This window comes from Vanessa cardui, chromosome 6 (assembly GCF_905220365.1).
Source record: "Vanessa cardui chromosome 6, ilVanCard2.1, whole genome shotgun sequence".
NCBI lineage: Eukaryota > Metazoa > Arthropoda > Insecta > Lepidoptera > Nymphalidae > Vanessa > Vanessa cardui.
The window spans coordinates 6,392,858-6,406,931 of record NC_061128.1 but is presented as its reverse complement, the minus strand read 5'-3'; positions in this window follow the sequence as shown (position 1 = coordinate 6,406,931).

Sequence of the window (14,074 nt, the reverse complement as noted above, 5' to 3'; positions counted from 1 at the left end):
AATATAAATTTAGTTTGCCGAAAATCTTGCTACATTAAAACAAAAGAACTAGATCAAACAATACATTTTACTGGAATCATGTGTTATAAAAATATATTTTTTTTATAACACGTAATAGTTTCAAAGAATAAATCAGAAAGCAATTTTAGTTCTAAGAGGATTCCGATTTCCAATAATCTATTCCCTGGAATCATGATAAATACTTAGATCCACCTATTTCAGGGATTTAAATTTAAAACGCCCACCTTATACGCTATTTTGAAGTAAACTATTTATAGATTGAATAAAAATTCTAATTCTTAAATTAAAAATTCTAAGGCTTAAAATATTATAAAAGAAATTTAGTATCATACTATAAGTTATTATTTTATTACAATAATACTTTAACTCCTAATAATATTTTTTCCTCTTTTTACCTTGTCCATAAAATAAGTTTAAAAACACAAAATGAATTTGTGTTTTTAATCTATAATTGTTATCGTTAAAATGTACTGAGATCTTGTGAAATATACAGCCAGTGTTTTGGAATTAAAAAAGTTTATCTTCTGTTACTTGTGCCGGTCCTACTATTTACATCACACACATCAGAAGTGCAAACAAAGAAATTGCGGCAAATATGAAACTCGGAGAATATTTCAATGTGAATTTTATTTTATGAAAATTTGCGTAAGTGTTATATTAAAATAACCGCACGTAAAATTTAATAAAGAAATGATTCATACTATACAAATGCAATATAACTCTGTGCATAAGTACACACATAGTTAAATAACTATGTTCATTTCAGAAATAAAATGTTTAAAAAATATCAATAAAATATATTCGTATTGTTCTATTTTAACAAAAAAATAATGCATATTTTTTATTTCTGATTTGCTTTCCAAAAAATCCTTTTTTGCTAACGAGCTTTTATTCATGATCTATTTTCAGGTTTACTGTAATAAAGCCTGCCTTTTCATTGCATTCGAATTTACCAATATATATTTTTCCTCGAATAAAATATAATTTAGTCAGTGCGTTTATTACGTGTTTGTCGTCGATTTACGCAAGCCATTAGAGAGGTTGCTAATGGAACGACATTCGAAACGACAGTCCCAACAAATTGACGCCCAACTTCCGATACTCTCTAGGTTTTAGTCCAACTTCGTCCTAATTGTGAATACGATCGATATTGATATTGTATTGCCTGAAAGCTGTAGACTCGTTGAATGAGATTATAGAGCAAGCGTTGCCCTGGAATTTATTATAATTTATTTTTTTATGGAATAGTTTTGCGGACGAGCATATGGGCCACCTGATGGTAAGTGGTCACCATCATCCATATACAATGACGTTGTAAAAATATTAACTATTCCTTACATCGTCAATGCGCCACCAACCTTGGCAACTAAGGTGCTATGAACCTTGTGCCTGTAGTTACACTGGCTCACTCACCCTTCAAACCGGAACACAACAATACTGCGTACTGTTGTTTAGCGGTAGAATATCTGATGAGTAAGTGGTAGCTACCCAGGCGGGCTTGCACAAAGCCCTACCACCAAGAAAATATTATGTATTCTTTTATTTACAATACTTGTGTGTGTTCGTTAGCAGGCCAGGTTAGTTGTTATAATTTTTGCCCCGGGTAAGATAGAAAAGAGATATCAACCGGAGTAGATCTGGGTCTTGATAATAATGAGCAAGGCTGACTTCGAAGTGTCAAAGTACGGACGGTCTTAAAGTTGGAATTCAACCTGTTGTTGCAGAAGTACATAGTGAAGGTGGACGAGATTATAATGGCTGCTCCACTCGCCCCAAACAGTGATAAGCTAAAACTTGTACGTACCTGGACTGTTACATAACGGATGCAACGCAGCTTTTTATCTACCACGGGGAAGTACGTGGTACTTAGTGGTACTAGGTGGCATGACGGCGTATAATATAGCAGTTTCTAAAAATAGTGCTAAGAATAATTATTTTGGAAACGTTATCTAAAGTAACGAAATATGTATTGCGAAAATATCACAATATCAAGTGTTTTAAATGTGCACATGGGTGTGATGTGTTAATATTAAAATCATATTAAGCTTCTCTCATTATAAAAATTGCCTGCAATATTAATTACACGTTACACTTGTGGTTACCCTATTATTCATGGTTTCCGCACCGCGGTAATCAATCGACGAAGAGTGTTATAAAACGACAGCGATTGCACACTTACAAAGAGTAAAAAGTAAAAATTTTGTTCATTGATTTCTATATTAACTACATTATTACACTAGACCGATTTAACCATAGTGACTAATATTTCTTTTTTAAAAGAGCGTTAGCATTAAATCGGTGTTGCCAGAATGTTAAGTTGTACTTTTAGATTTATTTTAAATTACTGAGTCGGTCAGCTAAACTTAGCAACTATACTCCTAAGTGTAGTTTCTAAGCAAAAATTGAAGAGATTTAAAATTCAAATGAGATCGTTTCAAGTAAGTATAAAGATGAAAATAAACTTTTCTTGTATTGAAGTTTCAGCAAGATTTTTTCGATGCAGGATTCCGCTTTTAAGTGATTTTTATTAGGTTTATTTATAATAATACGTTGCATTAATAGTATTTTTATCTGCAAAAAAATACATATTGAATAAATTGGTGTGAAGGTGAACGACCTTATTGTGTCTGTAAAGATTTTGAAGGTATCTAAGAAACAAAGATATTTTTCTTACTGAAGCATTTGTTTTACGATGAGAGCATCTGTTAGTAGTAATAGTTTCGTTAAGATAACGTCTCTCGTGCATAATCCGTCACTGGAAGAATTATGTGCGAATCTTTTCTTTTGTCTGCTTTTCACGGTGCTTTTGTAGCAACATTCCGTAAACAAAAACATACTTAAGAAATATATTTGCAATGTTTTATATCAAATAGAATTATATCATTGTTAGATGTTTAGTATTAAATATTCTTAATATAACTTTAGGTTTGATTAATTGTTAGTACGAAATGACGATGAAAATTTCATAACAAAAAACAAGAAATATTTTATCATATGCTGCGCAAAATACGGATAAAAAATTATAATAATTTATTTTAAGGAACTTTTAAGCTAAATTTAAGAACAATAGAATAGTGCGTCATCTGCGTTTAGTTGTCTCAGCGTAGTGAACAATTGTAGGCACACAACTTGAATGAACACACTCTCGAATGGAAAGCCTTTGATGTGATGGTCGTATGTTCTTGAGACGGAATTGCCGTAGGCGCCTGGCCGTCATATTACTGATGTGAGCACGTTACGCTTCGAATAGCGTGGAAACCCCTTAGGTTAAGTTAGGTTGATAGACTACCTATGTAAATCGGTGGAAAGTAACAGTTGAATATAAATTTGCTTTTAGAAAATCTACCTTAATTAAATAAGTTTGTAGGCTATCTATATATAGTTAAATTTTTTTCATCAATATATGTTTTTCATTAAAATAAATAATTTATTTATACATTTTCAAATTTAGTATGATAACCAAATTAATTGAAACTATTGTATTTTCATATAATACGCTTTTATTCGTAGGATATACGACAAAACAATATACTAGAAGATTGACTGTCTTAAAAAAGCTCAAAAAGGCCTACGGAAAAGTCTGCAATAACATGCAATAACATGCATTTCTTCCAAGGTAATAATAATTGTTTTTGTGTATAATATATTACCTTTATGTTATCTAAAAAGCATTTTTCATCCAATCTATTATTAACAAATATGTAATTTATATTGGACATTTAATATACATTTATTAAAACTGATTTTCGCACTATAAAATTTTAATCAATATTTCAGAATATACCAACGTTTCAAAATAATGTGTAACGAAAAACAAACCGTAATCATATCTGCGTGTGAACAACTAACTGACATTAGCATTTTAAACTATTGATATAAAATATGTGTCAATAAGAGTGTACAGAAAAAAATGGCGCTGAAAAAACTTAGCGTTCAGTAAAATAAAAAGGATGTATCTGCGTCACTTTAAGGTCTTTTCTTAGTTAGAGCTAAGTCTGAATCGTCTCTGAAACACAATTATTTCTGTTAATGACTGGAACAGAACTCCTTTAATTCTAATTTACGCAATAATCAAAGAATGTATTTCTTTTATTTTTAAGTAAAGAAGATAACTTTATAATTGCAAGTTTTTTTCTACCTATCTTTAGCTAAATATATCTAATAGTTTTGAAATATTTACAAATCTACTACAGATATATAATATGGGATAATTTCCATCATTCTTATTTTTAGTTGGTGGAGCTTGATATTTCGATTTTATCTACGACTGTCTTGTTCACGAGACTAAATCCATACTAATATTATAATTGGGAATGAAACTCTGTTACCCCTTCACGATAACCACTGAACCGATTTTGATGTTGAGATAGTTTGAGTTCTAGGATAACATAGAATATAATTTGCTGACATTTTTGTGCTATAGAGGAAGTTAAAATTCGCGCAGGTAAAAACCGTCGGTTCAACTACATTTTTATTAATAATAAATATTTTGTAAGATATTTTACTGACTATATACAACTAGACATTGTTATAAAACTAAATTATAGTATAAGTCATGAAAGTTATCATTTGAATACTAAATTTTACTAGCGAAATACTGGTATGGAATATTAAAACAAAGCTGAATACCAAAATATAAAGAATAAAAATAAAATTAATAGTTCATTTCTCCTTTTACGTCAATCTCACGCACACTTACGACTAAACTGACCTAGTTTGTTTTTTAAAATACTAGATTACTGCTAGAAATATCTATATATACATAATACTTCTAATATTATTTATTTTTAAGTTTTTTTTTTTAATTTATTTAAAAATAAACTTACTTCAACCATTCTTTCTTTCAATAAATTGGTTGCCTTTAAAGCTATCGTTTTTTTAAGTTATGAAATATAATACCAAGAAAATTATTTGCATTTTGTAGGGAAAATTAGAAAGAAGTTTTTTGCAGACTCTTCAAAGCAAACTTATTTTTCAACAACGTTTAGAGTTTAAATATATTCCAGTTGGCGAGCTGACGGCAAACAAAACAGGGGAAATGTTGCATTTGTTTCCTAGGGGAATACATTCACAAAAATAGGATACGGCGGCAAATACATTTCATTCCGGAATTTCATAATCATTTTATGTGAGAAATTCAATGTGTCGTAAAGTATTATTTGTATGTGCGTAAGTTTTAGATATTTATTAAATTTTAAAACTGTCGTTTGATAATTTGAATTATATATCAAATAATTCTTAAAGTCCTATTTAAAGCAATTTACATTAATCTGAATTTACTTAAAAAAAGTCTTGCAAAATTATCAGATATACCTAAATTTTTATATAATATATATAATAAATCTTAGGGTTTATTAACTTAAATCAAAGATAACAAGAAAGATTATATGAAATGGAATTTTAATATTAATTCAAAAATAATATTAAAACATTTAATATTTTTAGTATTCAACTATTAAGTATTGAAAATTTGAGATTAAAATATTGTTAACTTGCTTTCGAAAGCTTTTATATCTATTCTTTTTTCCAAATACCGAACAAAACCAAATAGTAGTTTTATCTTTCTCTATTTATATAGAGATACGCATTCGAAAAGAAATACATTTAAAATATATTTTGCACTCGTTGAGGAGATACTCTGCTGGATTAAAATATTAATGCATTTGAAAATATAAAAATTTTGAAGGTATAATTTTAGGCAAAATAAAAATTTAAAATGTATGTTAAGAAAAAATATGTATTACTTTTTTATAAAGTATGAACCATTTTTATTCAGTGTTATTATTATGCTTTTGTTACTGGTGGTTAATACTATGCATATATTCTATTAATTATTATCAGCTTAACGTTTGTATCTGCAAAATTGAAATAAATTAACATAACAAAGTGGAGTGAGTATCTCCGCTATTTAATTAATTTTATGAAATGTCATATTATTGTAGTACAACGCAGAAATTTCAGAAAAGAAGAGGATGACAAAATGTTATATGTGTGACATATTTTCATCCTTTTAATATTTTTCATTTAGATATAGGTACTTGATATTGTATTGTTATCGAAACCACACTCTCCTAATTATATTTATATTTGTTTATTTTAGTCAATAGAACATTGAAGTAACTTTTAAGTGTATCATTACTCTCTGTAAAAATTAAAACTTCAGAAGTTGTCTCCGCGTTCGCACTCGAAACCGACAGGATATTTTAATTAGACATTTCTTTGCTTTGTTTTAAGTCAGATAAGATGAAGAATAAAAATACCAAAACCTAAACATAATTTAATCTTACATTCTTTCAACACTTCATGTTTAATATATACTTCTTTACTAATAATATTATAAATGTGAAAGTAACTCTGTCTGTCTGTATGTCTGTTTATCGTCCTTTCACTGCCGAATCAAAGAACCGAATTTGATGTGAAGCCGATTTGACTTCCAAGGAAGGACAGTGGGTACTTTATTGCCTAACAAGTGACAACCAACCCCCTAAAACGAGAGAAGCCGCGGGCGACAACTAGTATACAATATTTTTATTAGCTTAGAGTTTCAGTGAACATCGTGTGTAGATAGGTATGAAAAGTTATAGATAGCCGCTATGGCTTACCACAGTATTATTTAATAGCAGTAGCAATATTTCTCAATATTTACACAACGGACAACGATAAATTCAATTTATTAAATTTACTGTAGAAAAGCAACGACTCGAAGTTGGCTCGTCAGGCTGCGTCCCTGAGGGTAATGTTTATTCGAAGTAACAATATTGGGCGCGGATACTCGATACTGCTACTTGATAATCGATTTAACAAAATAAAGGTCACTGATTAATATCTCATGACATTTTTTTATTGAAATCGAAGTTCGACTAATTAAACGTAGAATATCATTAATTTTGTGAAAATGTTTATAGCTATTGAGTATATTTATGTGTATTTAACATAGGACAGGAAGAATTGTTAAGCTGGATTTTTTTTCAATTTATGGTTTAACCGTTAATAGGTATGCGGAAGCAGATCAAATTAGAATCGTAAATAAATAACAAACAGGTTTATGCTTGATTGTTTTAGTTTAAATTTTTACGTCCTAAAAATGTCACTAAAGTATTGAGATGAATAAAACAAATAATATAAACGACCCACGACTGGAATACGGTCTCTCCTTTAAGGTAAAAGTTTGGAACTTACTCCAGTTCCTCGCTCTAATCCAGGTCAGTGCATGGCAGATTTTCATTCGCTACATGCCGGATTATTTAGGATGTTTTACTTTTCCGCCAAGTACGAGATCAATTATACTTAACACAAATTAAGCACATGTAAATTCAGTCTGGCTTTGAACTCTCAAACACGCGCGTCCTAGAAACGTATCGATATGAGACTATGACAAATCGTTGCGGTATTTTCCGAAGATGTTTATAAGATATTAATTCTAGGTCTCTTTATATTTATACGTATTTACTAATAAAAATTACATGAGTTGTTGTAAGTAGACCCGAAACGAGGTTAGTGGATTTTTTTCAAGAAATTATTCCAATACATTTAGAATTTTAGACTAGAAATATATTTTACTGAACCAGAATAACCTTGTGTGAGTCCATGAATTTGACTTCAAATCATAAATATAATGAAAAAAAAAATAGAACAATCTATTTAAAAAAGTAGAAAGTTAAGCTTTAGCGCCCCCACCGATGAAAAAATGGCATGGTCCACTATGATGATCTTCTCAAACAATGAAACTTTTGTCTGAAACTTTTATGGGTGTGATCAATTGGTTGAAAGCTATTGCACTTTATGTGCCTCACTCATAAAAATATAATTCTTGAAATGTCACACAAATACTAAAGCGTTTTTTAATTATAGATATTGAATTTTAGTTTAATTTTTACAGCTGAATAGCTACAATAGAAATATACAATTTTTATATATATTTTGTCTTTTCTTTCATGTTTTGGAATAAAAAGCATCCATTTCAAGTTTTATTATAAACAGACCTGAGGTTTATTCGTGATACGTGCACAAATAGACACGTGGGTAAACACCGAGAGACAGTATTTTTGAAAGTTGCGTTTTGTCCAGTTTTTATTTATAGGTTCTCAGTTTTTATACAAACCTTTTTTAAGATAAAAAATATTTGCTTCTTTTACACCAATGTGGTCAATAAAGGAATAGTTAATTTGTTTTTCTGTTTAATTATCTTTTTGTATTCACATATAAAATAAGTCATATGAGAGATATTTACACATCCTACCCTTAATATTTCAGAAAAATGTTAGTGATTCGTATTAATTGTAAAAAAACAAAATTCGACATAACTTTTTTGTTTTTCACCGTTAACAATAGAAATTGACACTGTTATAGATCTTAATTTCCCTCCTACCATCAATAAATAACCGACCTTGGAAACTAAGTTAACTAAATAGTTCACACCTAACAGATCGAAACACAACAATACTTAGTATACATTATACACATTTCCTATGTTTGTTCGTAAAGTTATTCTCACCAAAAGTCGCTTACCGAGAACTAGCATTCAACTCTTCAAGAGGCACATTGTTAGTAGTATTACAGCATAGATGGGATAAGACTACATATTTCCTCATTATATCTATTAGATTTCTCGTAATTTTTGTTTGCACTATATTCAAATTTGTTTCAAAGAATTTTGAAACTGCAAACATTTTAGTCGCCCTCATTTAAAAGGTATGTCATTTTTTACGATTCATAAATAAACTGCTGATCTATGAGGATTTTTCTATCCTGAATAGGTTACTATTTCGGGACAGATAGGCTTTGATAATGTTGTTTTTTTTAAGGTATTTTATCATAGCCGCAGAGAAGACGGATCCGACTCTATTCCAAGCGAACTTTGTCATAACTATAATATACATGAAAACTTTGTATGAAACATTTTAACATATCTAAAACTTCTAAGAAAAAATCCGAGACAGTATGTAACATTGTTAAAGCAAATTTCAAAGTAAATATTCATCATTTTTATCTTTAAAAAATTGGCAACGAATATTAAAGCTTAGATCAATTTATGTCACATTTTATATAACACAAATTTTAAGCTAAATACATATTCACAATTTGACATTATCGTGAAACTTCTAACAATAATTAATAAAATGTATGAAAAAAATATACAGGGCGTGAACTACGATGTTTTATCATAATAAGAGCTCGTAGATCATTCTGAATTGCGTGATAGGCAAGTGAAGCATTATTCGCAAGAAGTAACGATGAATAATCATTATCTACTGATTTTGTTATAATCCAGGCTTAAATTTTGAATTGAATGAAGCCTTCCCTTGAGCCAAAGCGAAATTTTTTAACCGTGCATAGTAGATGTATCTTTTATATATTACTAGAATATAACGATAATTTAGTTAAGTACATACCAAAAATATTATTTTTTATTTTAATGATTTAATTTCGTAACAAACTTAACTTCTTTCTCGTTAGGTATAAAATGGTTTTTGTTTTTTTTTTAGACTATTCCGCCATAATCTTAACTGTATTGTATTGTTTCGCCTTCTCAGTTTCCCGTTACAAATAAGTTTATATCTCGAACTATGACGAAACGGGATTTTTATATGGATAACATAGACAAGTATGCTGTATATTTGTTTAAGAATTATTTTAGTAACAACGGTTGAATATTAACTGTTTTAATTTTTATAGTAGTTTTGGATGTTAAATAATCTGTACTAAAATATTATAAATGAAAAAAAAAACTTTGTTGTCTGTTTGTCTTTTGCTCGTGCTGATAAATTTTAGTACAGAGAAAGCTTCAACCCTAAGAAAGTTCATAGGATTTTTTATGCCTAACACTTGACGACGAAAATATAAATGATCTAAGAATAATAATAACGTAACATGTCTTACCGTGCGCACTGAGCATTTTCCTTAAATGTTTTTTCAATCTCCTTCGTTCTTTTTATGGATAAAGCTTTCACTTAATATGTCATTTATATTGACAAGGATTAAATCTGCGTGAGGAATAGATCGAATTAAAGGTATCATGCATATGGTGATTTATTTTATAAATGTGTTTGTTTAGATATATACTTGGAAGAACCTAAAGTGTTTCTTTCTTCACATTTATTCTTAATATTATAAAGAATTCGGCTTAACCGGCCATATTAATTATAATGTAACAAAATAGCTTTTCATAATTTACAACGCATAGATAGTTTTCCTATTAATAAATACAATTTAGTATAAAAAATTAGTTTCATTCATAAAAATATAAATTACCACGAAATCCTGTTGAAACGAATCATGCAAAAAAATGTATAATAATAGTGATGCCTAAAAGTTTTCAATATACGATTTTATTGTATTCATATGTGGCACTAACTTTATTTTATCACAAACAGCGGAATCAAATTACGTTGTTGAAAAATGTATTTTTACCTTTTTTGTTCCGTTTATCAATTTATCTTTCATTGCAATCTGATATCGAGCTTAGATGAACGAAATTAAAATAAACATCTGTTCCTATAAATATATTTCTCTTGTACTTCAGTTTCGCATTATAAACTTTTTAAAATAAATAATTTGGAATATTGTTAATAAATACAAAAATAGAAAGAAAATCTGCCTTCTAAAATTATTCCAAATTGAATTTATGACGAAAAGTAGAGTAATAATACCAATCTTCAGCAAAAAAGTCTCTTCTGGATTATATATCCAGAAGAGACTAGTTATGATAGTAATTTCGTAGTTGTACTCCTCATATTGTGTCTGACTCCTCAGTTATCATTATCACGTATAAACTGAATCAGAATTTCTGTGAACATACATAACCTTTTTTATGGTGTAGATTATATGTGTAAAAGTATACCCTAGACCTTACATTGTGGAAGGAAAACATTGCTTTTTGACGTAATTGTAAATGTAATTATGATAAAAATACATTTATTTATCGAATACTCCAAATTAATAATTAAAGTTGTGAATATTGAATATAAACATATTTTCATAAGTTATTTAACTGTTAAAAATAAGTAAATTTAAATTTGGTTTTTGTGTTTTCTTTTCTTCTGTTATTCAGTTACCTTTTTATAATTATTTCGATTGTGTTTTTATAAGTCAGTCATTAAATGAAGCTTGATTGATTATTATCTACTAACATAACTTCAAATTTATTGTAATATTCATTAAAATTACCTACATAAATAAATATTATAATATACTTCAGTTTCCATCTGTTGCTTTGATTATAAATTATTACTAGTGGTTTTATTTATATATTTAGTAAGTTTGCACAAATAAATATAACTTATATCTTCAATCATATTATACATTTAACAATTGTTAGTAAAATCTGAACACTACACTAATATTGTGTCGTTGTTAATGCTGCAAATGACTGCTAATGATGCTTTCATTCCTCTCGCTTTGTGCTGTCCCAAGCGTTTAAAAATGCACTTGGGTAGGTTGAGACGGAGTCGTTTACGTTCTAATTAGTGTGTGATTAATTACGTAGATCCGCAATAATCTTATATAAGCGCTCATTTTTGTAATGTTTATGTAGTCTTAACGAATTATTACACTTATAAAATGAATTACAGTTTTAGTTTTGATGTTACATTTTTGCTTTTGTAAATAAATAGCTTCGATTTTATTTACGATATTAATAAATAAAACATCTATGTGAAATTATAAAAGTAAATAATGCAAAAAATGAAAGTTAAATGGAATGACAATTCAATTAAAATTCTTCGAGAAGAATTGATTGGAAATTAAATTGTATTTTTATTACAAATGTGAAGACTGTGATTTTTACGGAATATGAAATAAGATGGAACTAAAATAAAGATACGACTAAAAATCAACGACGGTTTTGAATTATAAAAGTATATTGATTCGTAGATATTTGCGCGATCGTTTTTGCAGCATTCATGAGTGGTAATCATCATCAAAATAAAAATAATGTTTTAATTACTTTCTAATAACTCTATACTGTACTATAAAGACATTTAACACACTATTATATCAAACATTGAAGTGTGTCTGATATTAACTTGTTTTCAGTATTCAAATAATATTCATACATATTTCTCACACAATTTTAGATTATAACAAATTAATATTGGATTTGATAAGATAAAATAAGTATCATGTATTTTTTCGTATTTACATGTACATTTATTTCATTGTATACGGTCTTGAAAACGTTTTGTTTAGTAAATACTTAAATTTACTACATATGTTTACGAATAGGTATGACTTAACGCTATTATGCTCTCAGTGCCTTCGTCACGTCTGTTCCACGAAGTTGTAAGCCATGTGGCCGGAAATTCCTCAAGAGATGCCATCAAGATATAGTGTAACTGTCTTATTGTGTAATTGGTCTAGTTGTTAGATTGAATTGGTTCGGTTCAGGCCAATAAAACTTTAAGGGGTATGGCTGCTGATAAATTCTCAGTTCGAGTATAGAATTGTAGCCACCTCTCGGAAAGTACTTATCCTGTTCGCTTTTCAGCCTTTTGGCTTTGTCACACTATCGGATTAAAAGAGTGTACGTGTAATAGAGTGCAACTGTTATAACGGATTTGAATCGCGTATATTAATTACTCGACGTTCTTGTATTTTACATATTACAGTCTACCCGTGAGCTAGCACGAACGCTGTAAAGTGCTCGAAACGTCGGGATGTCAAAAATAATTAATATACGCGATTCAAATCCGTTATAACTAGATTTATTTAAATGTGTAATAATATCGAAAATTTAAGACAACATTAGAGTGCAACTGTGTTTGCACTCTTGTGCATAAAGCAATACGAATAAAATAATACAAACAAGGAACTGTATATATCGTTGACTAATCACCAGATTGGACTAAATTAGTTGGTTGGACATAATTACATATTAACGCTTAAAGTTTATTGGTAGAAATAAATAATTTGATAAATTAAAATCTCATCTTTAGTTATGAAGTTAACATGTGTACGTCACGCTTAATGAGCGTCATTGATTTAATATATAAACCAAGCCTTTTGAATGAACATACGCGTTTGTACATCAAAGGCTATCTATTCATTCGTACGTGATATCGTGTTATAGTATTACATATCGAGAAAGGTAAGCTCGTGAGACTGAAGCAGGGTTGTCTAAAAATGCATAGAGTTTTAGCATATACGATTTTACGTATACAGAACGCAGAATCTGATTGCGAATGGGCAAAGGCAGAACGGTGTACTATCTTATTCCATTGTAATTGACAACCTTGATTTTTTGGATGTTTGTTATTGGTGTTGTGTGTTGTTATTCATTGTAAATATTTAAAAATTGAAGTAAAAATGGAAATATGCAAATGTAATATTTTCTGCATATTATATTCAATACTTATTTTGAATAGTACTTACCTATAAATAGCTACTATGTAATTCCAGTTACGATTTACTAATATGATTTGAAAACGATGTTATTTTAAATAGACTATTATTTTATAACAAAAAAATTATCTTAATAATATATCCAAAATATCCTATTGAAAGGCATATATTTACTTTTCGAAGGATTATTATTAATAGAATATGTATTCGGATTACTGAAAGCCTACTTATAACTTAGCAATTAAGTTTCATGCAACAAGACTTTGGATACAAATTAAGGCTTCGTTTAGTTTACTCAAACTAAAGTACTGTTGACTTATCACAGTCTCCATCTGAAGTCTCTAATTTTAACTCTAAATTATCTATACTTCTATACTCATAAAATTGAAAGAAACTGTCTGTCTGTCTGTCACTCATTCAATACCAAACCTCTGAACCGAATTTGATTAAATTTAGTTTGAAACAAAATTGAACTCCAACAACCAAACCCCTAAAACAAGCGAAGCTGCAGGCAACAACTAGTATTTCAGGAATGATAATATTATTTTTATCCTTCATTGCTCATGATATTTATTGTTTTTGGGAAGCACATGAGTGAGGGTAATTTATTAGTGTGAATTGTTTTAATTCTTCATTCTATTTAAACGCGTGTGGCTGTGGGCACGCGTGAAATGTAACGAGTTTCGGGTCAAGAGATCACGTTGCTTAAATTATC